At 39.2% G+C, this 15,398-nt stretch overlaps 1 protein-coding gene across 3 annotated transcripts in view; it reads right to left on the reverse strand.

Moving 5' to 3' along the window:
• Window positions 1-15,398, reverse strand: part of si:ch211-168k14.2 (phospholipase D1) — a 213,282-nt gene that overhangs the window by 164,614 nt on the left and 33,270 nt on the right. The window lies entirely within an intron of this gene.

Genomic DNA, 15,398 nt, shown 5'->3' on the forward strand with positions numbered 1-15,398 from the left:
TAGGTATATGACAGATGTTAAATGTTTTTTTTCATACTGTTCACACAGTGATTAGCATTACTGCCTCATAGCATTACAGTTTTGGTCTTTCACCCTACTAATTGTACCTAATTTCCTTGTGTCTGTCAGGGTTTTCCCAAGGTATTATTTCCCTCCCGCATCCCAAAACATCCATATTCTGTTAACTGGTAATCCTGTGTGGACATTAGTGGTGAGCGAACCCCCATTGAATACACTTTGCCTCAAGTTCAACAAAATCATAGAAATGTTTGGTAACTTTCCCGAATTCAGTGAAATGCATTGAAGTCAATGGGGAAGGAGAAACTGAACTGGTATTGAGTGGATTGCAATGCTGCAATGGTGTTTTAAGTGTCTCTGATGACTAGGGAAATGTCTACCAATTATGCTGGACCAATTATTGTGGCCAAAAATGTGACATGAGCTGTGAGGCAGCAGTTCTAACCGCTTTGCCACCATGACTCGTTGAGATAAAATTAACAGAATTAAATATCAGAACAGTAAAGTTTTTTGCAGATAGAATCCACTAAGACATGCCTCCCCACAGATTCTATAGCAGGTACGCAGGTACTTGACACCCTAGAACCAAAAAGTACAGTTTCTCTGATGTTTACTTGTTCACTGCCGCTGCTACCAACTACATAGCACTCTGGGTAATACTATTAAAGGGGTATTGTGTATTGCACATGGTCACATACAAGTCCATGCAAAAAGACATTACCTTTAAAACCACAATATACAAACTTATTTACAGTTTCCTTTTGCATGTATGTTACACATTTAAATCTATTTGCAAGTTTTCCACTGATTTTTACCCCACTACTAGGATCATTGTTATTTACTTGGGTGCTATCTCATTCAGCATTGGCTGCTATAGTTCTGTGATGTCATGTGTGATATAAACACAAATCAGACATCATAAAAAGATTTGGGGCAGCCACCCGTATAATATTCCTAGCTGCAAAAGGTTTGTAGAATTGAACAGAGATGTTCACAACACTGAGCCCAAAACAGTGACGCCGGCTGGACCGGAAGTGGCGTCATCGAAGGGCGGTACCCGGAAGTGACTCATCTAGGAGGCTGGGCGTCATCTGGCCTGGAAGTGACGCAATTGAGGAGGTGGGACCCAGAAGAGACGTCTTCTAAGATACCGGAACCTGGTAGAATTTCTCAGGAAAGGTCTGCAGGGAACTGAGAAAGACAGTCAGTGCACCCCACCCTCCCCTGGTCGGATGTGGTATTGACATTACTTAAGCCCTTCAGCTGTCTCCTACTCGCACGTGTGTGACAAGGCCCTCCCCTCAGCCCAGACCCATCGGGTTGGGCGACCTACACCGAGAGGTCGTTAGCACAAGAGAGGGCATCAGCGTTGGTATGGAGAGAGCCCTTACGATTAATGAGCGAAAACTTGTAAGGTTGTAGATCAAGAAACCACCTAGTGACCCATGGATTTGACTCTTTGTGAAGGGCCATCCACTGTAAAGGAGCATGATCCGACACTAGAGTGAATTGCCGGCCCAAGAGGTAGTACCTTAACTGTGTAATCACCCATTTAATTGCCAGGGCTTCCCTTTCCACCGCCGCATACCTGGACTCTCAATCAAGCAATTTCTGGCTCAGGTACATAATGGGGTGTTCAACACCATTGACACTTTGGCTCAACACGGCACCGAGGCCTGTGTCCGAAGCGTCCGTCTGGAGAATGAACGGGAGAGAAAAATTAGGAGCGATCAACACTGGTGGTGAAGTAAGAGCCTGTTTTAAGTCACAGAACGTAGCTTCCGTCTTGTCAGTCCATACCACGTTGTTAGGAGCTCTTCTCTTCGTCAAATCAGTCAAGGGCTCTGCTCTCTCAGAAAACCGAGGTACAAACTGGCTTTAGTACCCAGCTAATCTGAGAAATGCTTGGGCTTGCCGCTTGGTTCGTGGATGGGACCATTTTAAAATGGCATCAACTTTTCAACACTGTAGCTTCATGGTGCCCCGACCCACCAGGTAGCCCAAATATTTAGTGTCTTTCAGTTCGAAGAAACATTTCTTTGGATTGATTCGGAGCCCAGCTTCTCCAAGTGTCCACAACACCATTCTGACCTGCTGTACGTGTTCCTTCCATGCGCTGGAATAGATGACAACGTCATCCAGATAGGCAGCACTATACGCATTATGGGGACGGAGCACTTCGTCCACCAGACATTGGAAAGTCGCAGGAGCTCCGTGTAACTCGAATGGAAGGACACGATATTGCCAATATCCGCTAGGGGTGCTAAACAGCGTCTTCACCTTTGCGGAATCCGTTAAAGGAATCTGCCGGTACCCTTTTGTCATGTCAAGTGTGGTCAAGAATCTTGCTTGGCCCAGCCTTTTGAGGAGGTCATCCACGCGAGGCATGGGATAAGCATCAAATTGGGAGACTTGGTTAAGCTGACGGAAGTCATTGCAAAACATCCAACTGCCATCTGGCTTACTAACCAAAACAATTGGACTGACCAGGGACTAAAACTTTCCTCTATCACTCCTAGTTCCAGCATTCGCTTGATTTCCAGCTCCACTTCTAATTTCCCTGTCTCCGGGAGTCTATAGGGGCGCTCTCGGACGATAACTCCAGGCTCATTCACTATGTCATGCGCAATCAGAGAGGTCCTTCCGGGTTTCTCACTTACCACCTCTGGAACGGACAGGATAGCTGACTTCAGCTGCTGTCTCTGTTTGAAAGTTAATTTCTCACCAAAATTAAGGTTGTCTATTTGAGCAAAGAATGAGCGTGGCTGAATGGAGCAGGGATCGAGATCCCTATCCTTCCATGGCTTCAGCAGGTTTACATGATAAATCCACTCACTTGGTCGATGATTAGGTTGTTTCACCAAATAGTCGACAAGTCCTTTCCTCTCCTTAATTTCATAACGGCCTTGCCAATGGGCGAGTAATTTGGAATGGGAGTTGGGAACCAACAACATGACACGATCCCCCTGTTGGAATTCTTGGAGTGTCATGCTACGATCATATTAACGGGCCTGTGCTGCTTGCTCCTCTTCCATATGACTTTTCAGAACAGGCTGAATTTTTCCAAATCTGTTGCATAATTGTGTGATATATTCCAATATATTTGTAGAGGGAAGAGCCTCTCCTTCCCAACCTTCTTTCAAAATATCTAATATACCCCGGGGTTGTTGACCGTATAATAATTCAAAAGATGAGAACCCCGTAGAGGCTTGTGGGACTTCTCGGTATTCAAATAGAACGAGTGGGAGGACTTGATCCCAATTCCTCCCATCCCCGCTGACCACCTTGCGAAGCATCTGCTTGAGAGTCTGGTTAAATCTCTCTACTAGACTGTTGGTTTGAGGATGATGCACAGCAGTCTTTAAGTGCTTTATTTTCAGTAATTTGCCCGCTTCACTGAACGTTTCCGAGGTAAAAGGTGTCCCCTGGTCTGTTAGGACTTCTTTAGGGATGCCACTCATGCAAAGACCCTTATTAGTTCCTGTGCAATTGCTTTGGATGTAGCTGAGCACAAAGGAACAGCTTCCAGGTATCGGGTCACATAATCCACAAGGACTAATATTTATTTGTGTCCTCGGGCTGAGGGTTCTATGGGTCCCACTATATCGACCCCTATTCTTTCAAAGGGAGCATCAATTAGGGGAAGGGGAACGAGAGGACCACAGTCCTTTCTAGGAATTTGGCTTAATTGACACTCCGGACAAGAAGTACAAAAACAGTGAACCTCCTCATTACTATTCCTGCCAACAACAGTTTGAGTTCGCTCTAAGGTTTTTTTGGTGCCTAAATGGCCGCCAAGGAGGTGAAAATGTGCCAACTCACAAACCTGCAGCCGGAAGGTTCGTGGGATTAACAACAACTTCCAGACTTCCCCCTCATGCTCGGCAACCTGATATAATAAGTCATTCTCTAATACGAAGTGAGGTCCTTGTGGCATGGACTGATGTGTGCGTTGGCCATTAACGAGAACAACTGCATTTTTTGCAAATTTAAGGGAGTCATCATTCCATTGCTCCCTTTTAAAAGAAGCCGGTGTTTCTCTAAATTGAAAATGAATTTGGGAGAGAGGATCTGGGTTGACCTCAAGGGGTGGAGATTCGTCCCGAACCATCAAGGCGTGTGTGGATGATGTTTCCACCTGCGATGGTCCCAGAGTCTCTCTGTCCTCCTCACAGACTTCCGGATTTCTCTCGGCCGGCTGAGTACACAGCGTGGAGACAGCTTCAGATGAATCATTCTTATGTATAACTAGGCCCAAGTGTGGATTGGGTGTAGTCTGTAGCTCACCACATTTATTATTAGACTAGTCCCGCCCTAGAATTACTGGAAAAGGTGGATCAGTGAGGACTGCTACAGGGAATTTTTTTATTGACTCTCCTTGAGAAATAAAAAATAGGGCGGATTTATAGGTACGGACGTCTCCGTGAATACATTTTATACTGGTTTTTACTTTCATCCATTGTCTCGGTAAGACATATCGACGATCAACAATAGAAATGTTGTTGCCGGAGTCGAACAATACATCGAGTTTGTACCCATTTATGACTACTTGTCCCGTATGTGAAACCATCAGCGGATTAGCAAGGTCACACAAACCGTCCTCCATCCTTCTCCTACATTCCGCCTCGCTCCTGGATAGGTTGTCCGCCAAGCAATCTGGGGACTTCAGAACAGGCTCTGATGTATGTGGAAGAGACCTATAGTGTAGGACGTAATCCCTAGGGAATCCACTAGAGGACTGTTCTGCTCTCCCAAATTTCGAGGCTGGATTATGTTTTTTTATGAGCTGTATCAGCTTCTCCATGGAATGGAATTCTCCCCAGACCAGCTGGGCAAAGTGCTGGGGAAGTCCTTGTAAAAATATAAAGCAGGCTATTTGCTGTGCTATTTAGAATGGGGTTAAATCAAATGGCCTTAGCCAAAATGACACCTGTTCCCAGAGGGCCATAGCTTGCCCCTGAACTGATCCCTTAGGATCAAATTTCCACATTTTTATTCTCCTTGCCTTCTGGTCTGGGGTTAACCCATTTTTAGCTGGTTCCTTGGTCCCAATGGGCAGCTCAGCTCTCGTCCGAGAGAGCATAATAAGCCCTTTTTGTTTCATCCCCAGAAACCAGCCCACGTCTGTATGTCTCCCCTACACTCTCCTTCTGGTAAGATACTAGCCCGGGGTTGCACTTAAGGAGCAGAGCCTGCACCGAGTCTTTCCTGACCACCCGACATACTCCCCACCCAGAAACTCGGCCCCGATACTTTCCTACCTGGCTGAAGTTTAGGTCCTGTCCCGGTTTCTTCTGGGACGATATCCTGCCAGCTACGCCACTGTGATATACACACAGACCAGACATCACAAAAGGTTTGGGGCAGCCACCCGTATAATATCCCTAGCTGCAAAAGGTTTGTAGAATTGAACAGAGATGTTCACAACACTGGGTCCAAAACAGAACTGATTCCATGGTGGTAAAATGGCGGCTTTAAAGACCCATACAGGAAGTGACGTCATCAAGGGGGCATGTCCCAGAAGTGATGCCGTCTGGACTAGAAGTGACGCCATCGAAGGCCTGGTACACGGAAGTGACACCATCGAGGTGCCTGTACCGGAAGTGACAACATTGAGGGCGCGGGACCCGGAAGTGATGTCTTCTAAGGTACTGGAACCTGGTAGAATTTCTCGGTAAAGGTCTGCAGGGAACTGAGAAAGACAGTCAGTGCACCCCGTCCTTGACTTTCAGAAGGCATTTGATAAGGTGCCATATGAAAAGTTGGACATCAAACTGAAAGAAGTTGGAGTTCAGTGTGATATTTGTAGATGCATGTAGAATTGTCTCAGACACAAATAGAAGAGGGTTATGGTGTGAGGAACCTTATCAGAATTGGCTGATGTTAAGTGCAATATACCACAGGGGTCAGTGCTGGGGCCGCTGCTATTTTCAATATATATAAATGATTTGATTAGGAATATAAGTAATGAGCTGGTGAAGTTTTCAGATGATTCCAAGATAGGTGGATTGGCAGATAATTTGGAATCTGTTAAATCATTACAGAAGGACTTGGACAGCATACAGGCTTGGGCAGATTTGTGGCAGATGAAATTGAATGTCGTTAAATATAAGATATTACACAAAGGAAGTAAAGATGTTAGGTTTGAATACACAATGGGAGGTCTGAAAATGGAGAGTACACCTTAGCAGAATGATTTAGTAGTCATAGTGGACTCGAAGCTATCAATTTCCTGACAGCATACAAAAGCCATTAAGAAGGCAAATAGAATGTTAGGATATATAGCACGGTGTGTAGAGTACAAGTCCAAGGAGGTTCTTCTCAAGCTTTATAATGCACCGGTGAGGCCTCAACTGGAGTACTGTGTGCAGTTTTGGTCTTCAGGCTACAAAAAGTACATAGCAGTACTAGAAAAGGTCCAGAGAAGAGCGACTAGGCTGATTCAAGGGCTACAGGGGTTGAATTATGAAGAAAGATTGAAAGAGCTGAGCCTTTTCAGTTTAAGCAAAAGAAGATTAAAAGGTGGCATGACTGAAGTTTAAAATTATGAAGTGATTTAGTGCAGTGGATTGAGACTGTTATTTTAAAATGAGTTCATCAAGAACACAGGAACACAGCTGGAAACTTGCTAAGGGTAAATTTGACAAAAACATTAGGAAGTTTTTCTTTACACATATAACCATAGAATCTTGGAATCAGTTACCAAGTAGCCTGGTAGACAGTAAGACTTTAGGGTCTTTCAAAACTAGTCTTGTTTTTTAAAATAAGTAAGTGGACAGGAATGAAGAGCTTTGTTAGGCTGAATGGACTGTTCTCATCTAGATTGTTGTATTGTTCTAATATTCTAACCGATGTGATAAAATTGGAAAAATTAATTCCTAGCAATAAAAAAATGCTTATGACGCTTTCTAGACTAGCATACATCATTAGGTTCCTCTGTAGTTTTGCAGAAATTTCTATTGATTGTGTCATGATTTGTCTCCAGAACCTGTGTGCTAACATTACTCTCATCTCTCTCTCTTTTTTTTTTTAAACAGATTGAATATATTATTGCTAACCAGAAAATGATCTGGCCAAATTCGCAGTGAAAACTTAATAAGGTTAAATCACACTGCATACATGAATTTGAAAGCTTTATATCTGCCATTCCAGGGCATGTGTTCATATGAGAATAACATAGAAATGAAGAGAATAAGAAAGTGGGGCTATGTAGATTTTTTGTGTCTTGTGTTACTTTTTTATGGCAATTTCACATAATTTTTGTTAATATCCAAATCTAATTATTTTGTTCCTCATATTTAACTGTAACAATTATTTATTTGGTCACTGTTTCTATTGATATACATATACTGTATATATATATATATATATATATATATATATATATATATATATATATATATATATATATATACACCATATTTACACGTGTACCATGCACACATTTTTTCCCAAAAATTAGCATTACAAAATCAGGTGTGCGTCATACACGAAGAAATGTAATTCTGCAATGTTTACTTCTTCTGCTTGGGCTCGATCGCGTTCTCGCTCTTTCTCTTGCTCTTGTTTTTGATTCAGTTTGGCATCGTCATGGATAGTAGTAAGCATTTATGCTCATTCACGGTGAGAGAGAAACTAAAAGTGATTTTGGAAGCAGAGAAAATAGGAAATCGGGCAGCAGGTTGCACGTATAGTGTTCCAGAGTCATGTGTTCAAGATTGGCGACGTAAGAAAGAAAAACTTTCATCATGCAACAAAAACAGAAGGCATTTCACGGAAAATGTGCCCTAAACACTTCCTATACAATCACAACGCGTGTTGTACACGGGGCAAAACGATTTTTGCGTTTTTCTTTGTAAAAATTAGGGTGCGCGTCTTACATGAGGGCACGTGGTACACAAGTAAAAACGGTATATATATATTCCAGTTCGGTGCAAAGAAGATTCTTCATGTCATCAGTTCGCCTGGACACTTCTCAATTATGCGGGGATTTTTCGGGTGATTTTCTATAATAAACTTAATAAGTTATAGCAAAATGAAAATTCCATAATTAGATCTGGACCACCCTATATATATTTACTCAATAACAAAATGTTAAGGAATTTGTGTCAAGATCAATCTCTGATCAATCTGGTTAAAATGTTAGTTCAAGGTATGGTGGTTCACAGCATGATTTTAATTTGCCTCCAAAACAGAATTTGGTTGGCATCATCTGTACATCACAGGCAAGAAGATCTGAAGTCATCATATGGAGGAACCCTGAAGTATTTTCCAAGGAAGTCTGAGAATGAGTTATGAAAGACTTCTTGTTTTATCAGAACAATTACGCATAGCATACAAAAAAAATTTAGAATAGCTTAGAAACAAAATAGTATTCTGGACTGGTGAAGGAATGACAGGACCCAAAATGCATTGAGAATAACAGTCACAACTGAAATTGCCATTCTTTATGTAGCTAGAGGAAACTTAATTTTGTATAGAAAAATTAGCAGAGACTGACATGTTGAAATATTCAAAGGAGGAGAATCCAGAATTTTTAAATAAATGATGGTTGTTTTAAGTAAGCCTTCATTTGTGATGTTAGAGTTTCTCATTTTACTTTACTTTAGACCCATAAAATGTTAGTTGCAAGGAATCTGACATTGTGATGATCATATAACTAAAACAACACTACAAACATATATCATAAGACATCAGCAATCACTATTCAACAACAGTCTCCAAAGTGCCAACTTAATATAAATTCAGTTAAACATATTCATCAAAATAGTGTAGAAGACTATTAGGGTCACCATGTTAAGTTCATGCATCTCACAGACTGTGCAAAGTACTATGATGAAATCTTACAATTTTATATTTTTCCTGAAATACTGTTAAAGAAAAGCTAGGTTTAAAACATCTCTCTATGACACTGAATAAGATTTCATGAATAAAGGAATCAGTATAGACATTTAAAAGAAGTCTGGGAGAGCTCCTACAAATGTTACAAAACAAATTAGAGTAAGCTTGAGAAGCCTTGCAATACAGTCTATTCAGAAATATATCTGTGATCTGTTTAACAAATGTAGGTTTTGTCTTTTAATAACAGAGTATAAATTTATTTTTACTGAAAGCTGTAAGACTATATTTCTTGATATAACAAATACGACTCTAATTTGGATTTGCTGTTTTATTTGCTCCAGAGCTAATAAATGTAGGTAATTTCTGAAAAAAAAAAAAAAGGATACATCTCTACAGTACAGAAAGGTACACTACTGGAGGATAGCCTAATGGTCCTGATGGTCCTGTTTCATGGCTGAAGCACTTGCCCTTGCGCCTTGAAGTACACATCACAGTCTCTAGTGTGAGGCCTGCCAGACATTACAATTCCCAGAAGACGTCTGAAGAGAAGTCATGCCTGAGAGGAATTCATCTTAAATGGAATCCTGCAAGCTCTGACTAAAGCTATCTAACAATGGCATTTGCTACTTTGGTCACAAAGGACATCCTCCAGGGTGCATGCGATTGTGTTTGGCCATGTATGTTCTGCCATATTAGGACTCAACTTATCTAGATTATGTGCTCCAGTTCACCTTTTCCCAGACTGTCAAAACTCGAACCAGTTATGTTAGAACTCTTTAGGTCTATTGTCAAATAACAAGTACAAATAATAGAAAAAATGCTTTGCATTATATTTCACTTTTTTGCTACACAATTTCAGAGGTTTTGTTAAGCAGAGATATTTGTGCCTCCCTTTCTTGTACCATACAGGGGATAATTAACTGTAAATAAAATTAACATTAAATACTGGAATTCATACAGAATGTTTCTCATGCATGTTGTCATTTGCATCAACTAGAATAACTTCAACAAATCTGTTTTTAACAAAACAAAGGTATGTTTTCATTGATCCAATCATTTGTTTTTTTATACGCACTTTTTACTTTGTGAGGAAGAGCAAATTTCAGCAGCAGACGTCACTAAACAGAAAACTAAACTAGATATGAAACTTTGGCTGTATATACTGTATAAATGTTCATACTCTTGATCACTGTTGTACAGTAATAGAAATTTTATAAATTTGAAGAATGGTTACGTTTTAGCTGACTCTTGAATTGAACAGCTTTGGTCTGTACAGTTCATGTATTTTAGTTAGATTTTTGTCCTCAATTGCTTCCTAATTGTAACTTCCATGAATTGTAAGTATTATGGACATTTGTATTCTGAATATTAGAGCACTGGGTCTATGAGGTGACAGCTCTACGCACTGTGCCACTGTGAGGCCCTATGCATTAAATAACTAAGTAAATCATATTGGTGGTTTAGCGGATAGCACTGTCACTGTTGTTTCTGATTGTTATCTGTGTGAAATCTTTATCCTTACAAATCTTTCTAGACGTGCAGGCTAGATTAACTGGCATTCGTAAAAACTGGCCCTGTATATTTGTGTGGGTGTGAAATAAGAATAATGTGTAAATGACACAAAGACAACAACCCGCTGTGGGATTTGAACCCAACGTCCTGGATCTATGAAGTGGCAGGGGTATCCACTTTACTGTTACAACAGCTTTGTGTTGAACTAAATTCAGTTAGATGTATTGTTTATAAAATTATAATCTTAAATGTGACATTAATACTTATAAATCTTGCATTCTCATGTGTTCATGTGACATTTCTAACTAGACATCATAAATACCTGTTAAACTCTCATTAAGAAACATTAGTTCACAGGACAAAAAGATATAATTTTAATTCTTTATACATTTTTTGTTTAATTTTATATTCACCTAAACAACAAACACTATCAACTGAATTTACACTTGTAAGAAAATATATTCACTTTAATATAACATTATAAAAAGTCTTGTGAAAATTTGCAACTATAATTTTTAAATTTGTTTAAAATATCTAAACTATCCCAGTATAAATCTGAATTAAAAGCACACTACCTCTGCCTTGTGCACGAAAGAAGCTGACATTTCAGCAAACCACAAAAACCATGGGATCGTTGCCCATAAGCGTAAATTACACTAGAAGAGTGTACATTATTGCCACTATAAAATAACACTTGATTTGGAAATGAATTAACATTGTCTGGTGTAAGATATGAAAAAACAACACTCATAAGTCAACTCTTCACTACAACACTGTGTAGACAACTCTGTCCATCTGTAATTAGTACTTTAGCTAAATGGGAATTAACTCTTGTTCTGCATCCTTATACCATAATTTTGTTTATGAAAAGAGATTTGTTACATAATGCAGCAATTACCATATAAGACATTAACTGCACTTTTACACCAGACCTGCAACTGCCACCTGCAGCTATAGATGTTTTTATTATTGTAATTGAAACTCATAAAAATTAATATAATTATATTGTCACAAAATTTTTTTTACATTTAGATGTTATATTTATATTTTTCTATAAAACGTTCATTATTTATGTAATGTTGCTATAATTATACTATTTACAGCATATCAGGGCATTCCACACACCTTAAGAATCACAATATGGCTTTTGGGTCTTACAAAAGCAATGCTGTAATTTGTTTTACATTTTTTATTTCAATTTCGATTTTTAATATAAAACATACAAATTGTACTAGAACTGTAAAATTAGTCAAAAATTAAGATCTAGATGGTTTTATTAAAATACATATATTTATACTTTATTGTTAATAATTTAACTTTTAACATAGTAGTGTATTTACAAAGCATGACATCCATATGATTCAAGCAAATTTGCTTAAAAGATGTCAGTGGAAAGTGCAGCTGCAAAATGAATGTGTCACATGAAAACACAACCCTGTACAAAAATGGAATTGTAAGAGGATACAGAGTGACATCATCAAACAGAAAACAACATGGGGCACAGGTCACACAGAAAACAACCCAGACAAAAATAAAAACAAACAAACAAATAAACAAAGCCAGTGGACAACAGATTACATGTGCTGAACCTCACCTGACTTAATACCGCACAGCAAGGGACACCAGTTGACTGCTATCCACAGGAGCCAACAGTTAATAATTAACATATAGGGCTAAACTAAACTCAGTTTCTCTTTTACCCCTTTTGAAGTTGCAGCAAAAATATAATGCAGATGGCCGTAATATTTATGTTTAATTACATCTTGATTTCCAGCATTGTTTGTCAAGGCAGCGTCCATATAAAGTATGGAATGTTTTAGCTTTAGGTCAGTGGCGGTTTATAATGTGGGACGCTGAGGCGCCGCAGTAAACCCAACCCACAAAAAAATATTTTAAAAACTCTACTGAAATTAATTAGGTAATGCAAAATAATCATGAAATAAATGTGTTTATTTGCACAACGTGACTGGTGTCCGCACATATCAACATTCACTAAAAATTGGTCCGGACTTGTACTTGTTTAATTTGTGTGTGAATACCTATACTCTCTGAGAGAAGGGCGCTGGCCAAATGAGTGTATGTAAGTTCTTGATATTTTGGCAAGCAGGTGACGTGAGACTGCCCTTTAACTGGCTGCTTTCAGATTTTTCTGGGGATGCAGCTCTCTCACACATTTATTGGAAGCAAATTAGTATTGTTTTAGGTTTTTTTAATCAAATTCGATTGGAGAATCATCAACACACTATTTCAAGTTCATATCAATGGTTCAAACTTCAAACCCGCTATTAACAAGATGAGCAAGTGCAACTGTAGGGAGAGCGCAACTTCAAGTGGAACTTCAGAAATCAAAGAAAATTTGGTTATTTTTTTTAATAAAATACCCCTTCATAAATCATTTACTTGAAAAAAAAAAGAAGATAAAGGAATGTGGACCAGACTGACCTGACTTAAGAATTCAACAGCAGGAAAGTGATCACGAACAATCTTACACATAGATTGTTTTGCACACAGGTTCTGCAGGTGTTCTAGACCGGTCTGAGGATGATAGGTCTACCTGGAGAAGCTGGCATAAAAGGAGCTCCACGATCGCCATGTTAGAGCACTCTGGGCATGTCTTCTGGCTGCTAGAGTCCATCTGCTCTGGGTGTGTGGTCACCAGTGAGCCTCACATGGCTGGTGGATAGTGGGCATGTGGGTTGCCTCTGAGGCAGAGTGGGGCGGACAAAGGGGCAAAGCAGCTTGGAGATGCCACCAAAGTGCTCATTAAATGCCATGTCTGCAAACGCTGATCTTGGAGATCCCTTTTTACCAGCTTCTCTGGTAGTCCCGCTTCTTCAGGCATGAGTTATACTGTACAGTATATGTGTTTGTGGTTAGTAAGACAGTGGCATGTCTTGGGATGATTTTGGTTATAAAAAGTGTGCCACTGCATATAAAAAGTTTTGCAAATACTGTTCTAGACAATAGTATGAGGCTAAACCTTTTTTGGCAGGCTTAGTGAAATAACTCAATTCAATCAGAACGAAACTGAGAAGTTTCAGGCCTAAAGGAAAGGAAGGCAACATTTAAGTTCAAGGAAATCTAGGTATCCTGATCGCAAAAGCAGGATAAGATTTAGGCTGGACTTGTCCTGTTGGTAAAGTACAAGACAGGTTGGAGTTGCGAGTTATGTTTTAAGATAGGTTTTGTGGATCTTGCAATAATAATATCTGTCTGGGTGAGGTAAGCCTGGCAAAATTGCGTAGGACCAGGCAGACTGGCAGCAGATGTACAATAAAATCAAAAACAAAACACAATTACTCAAGTTACAACTAAAATAAGGGAATAAAATAAGTATTCAAAATTGTCAATAACAGCAGAACAATGTTTTCCACTCATACATACTGGACTTATGTTATGGATGTGTTATCAAACAGACAGAAGTCCATGTTGTTGGAAGATTGTGGAGGTGGGGCTCTGAACATTATAGTGTGGGTTTTGGCAGAACGGGGAACTGGGCAAGTTGGCAGAGGATTTGGCAATTTAGAGACAGATGAAGTATAAAATTTGGTGCACCTGTTCCTTTCCACATCTATAAGTATAGGTACCCTAGTACTACACACATCTATAGAGAAAGTTATGGGAAGAATATGGGAACTGTGGATGTCATAGACTGAAGTTTTGAAGCACTGCAGAAATGGGAAAGCTGGCATCAGATTGGGCAGCATGGTGGAAAGGGTATAATACATTTTATAATACATTTTAGCCTGGATTTGTCCTATGGGTCTGGTACTGGACAGACCAAGATGTGCATTGACACTATGATGAGGAACATAAGAGCATGTGGAATGGCCAGTTAGACTGATAGATAGATATGAAAGGCACTATATAATACACAGATTTGAAAGGCAATATATAATAGATAAGTGCTGCTTCAGTTTGTCCCCCCAAAATCTACACCTCGACCACTGTATGTACAGTAAATAAACACTGCTGACAATGAAAACACTCTTTAAATTTGTAAACTTAGTTTGATTTTATTTTCCATATATTTCACTTATAATATATAATATATTTTTTGTATTTATTTTATACAATTATTCTAATGCTGCTGCAACCCTGTATTGAAATATGCAGGTTTGTGAAGAAATTCATGTTAATTTGTTCAAAGGTTTTTAGGGCTGTTTAATTAGAGATCATCATTGCCTTTAAAATTCATTTATTTTGGTTTATTTTTTATTATTTAAATTGTATAGTACATGTCATCTCTTGTGTTTAGTGTTTGTTTCTGCCTTTCCGTTGATTCTGCTGAGAGCTATTGGGAATGGATGGATGAGGATATATCTTATTGCATTCTTGTTCAGATTTATTACTAGTTTTACTTTAAAAGCACAGATAAATATAAATACTGAAATGATAAACACTGTACTGTAAATGATGACTAATGATAGGAGACTATGCAGTCCATTAAGCTCAGTTGGTTAAGCCAATTATGACAGAAGATACAGATGGAGAAATAGAGTCTGCCTACCCAGGCAAAAAGCAGTTATAGACGAAGTGCTTTCTGACTATGGTCTGGATTAAAGACTTCCCCTTCATTCACGTGAGTCGAAGTTGGGAGCGGAGGTGAGCAAGGAGAAATAACAGGAAGGTGAAAGGTATTCATTGTTATTTTGATTACACTGGCCCGTAAATAAGTGTTGTGTGATATAAAAGAAGTCTATTTTGAACAATATTCGAAGTTGTGGTATTCTGGGGTTTGGGGTGTAAAGCGCCTCTAATGTCTGCATGGAAATGTTTTTTCTGTATACTAGAGAGCAGACAACCCTACACCGATGCAAAGATTTCTGAATTCCTAGCTGGAGAGACAGAGAGAACGGTGACAGGAAGAGAATTCCAGAGGAGACAATGCCTAATGGCATTTAAAGGCCACATTTTTGCTAGATAGGAACATATCTTGTATTTATCATTTATCCACTTGATTTCTGGTTGATTTTAGGGTTTTTATATTATTAAATATTAATATCCCATATACAGTGGTGTGAAAA

This window comes from Polypterus senegalus, chromosome 2 (genome assembly GCF_016835505.1).
Source record: "Polypterus senegalus isolate Bchr_013 chromosome 2, ASM1683550v1, whole genome shotgun sequence".
In the NCBI taxonomy this organism is placed as follows: domain Eukaryota; kingdom Metazoa; phylum Chordata; class Cladistia; order Polypteriformes; family Polypteridae; genus Polypterus; species Polypterus senegalus.